Below are 214 nucleotides of genomic sequence, written 5' to 3' on the forward strand. Positions count from 1 at the left end.
AATGAGAATCTGACTACATTTCGAATCCAGCCGAGTGAAATCATATTTCCATCATGAGCCAGAGTAGATGGGAATTTTTGGCTTGGTTATTGGGATCAGATAGGTTAAAATAGGTTAGGGATAGTTTGGAAATATTCCCATCTCATCTTACATTTTGGAAAGCGACTTCAGCCGATTGGAATCAGAATTCTGATGTTTTATATAAACGTAATAC

The sequence above is a fragment of the Penaeus monodon genome, chromosome 23 (assembly GCF_015228065.2).
Source record: "Penaeus monodon isolate SGIC_2016 chromosome 23, NSTDA_Pmon_1, whole genome shotgun sequence".
Lineage (NCBI taxonomy): Eukaryota > Metazoa > Arthropoda > Malacostraca > Decapoda > Penaeidae > Penaeus > Penaeus monodon.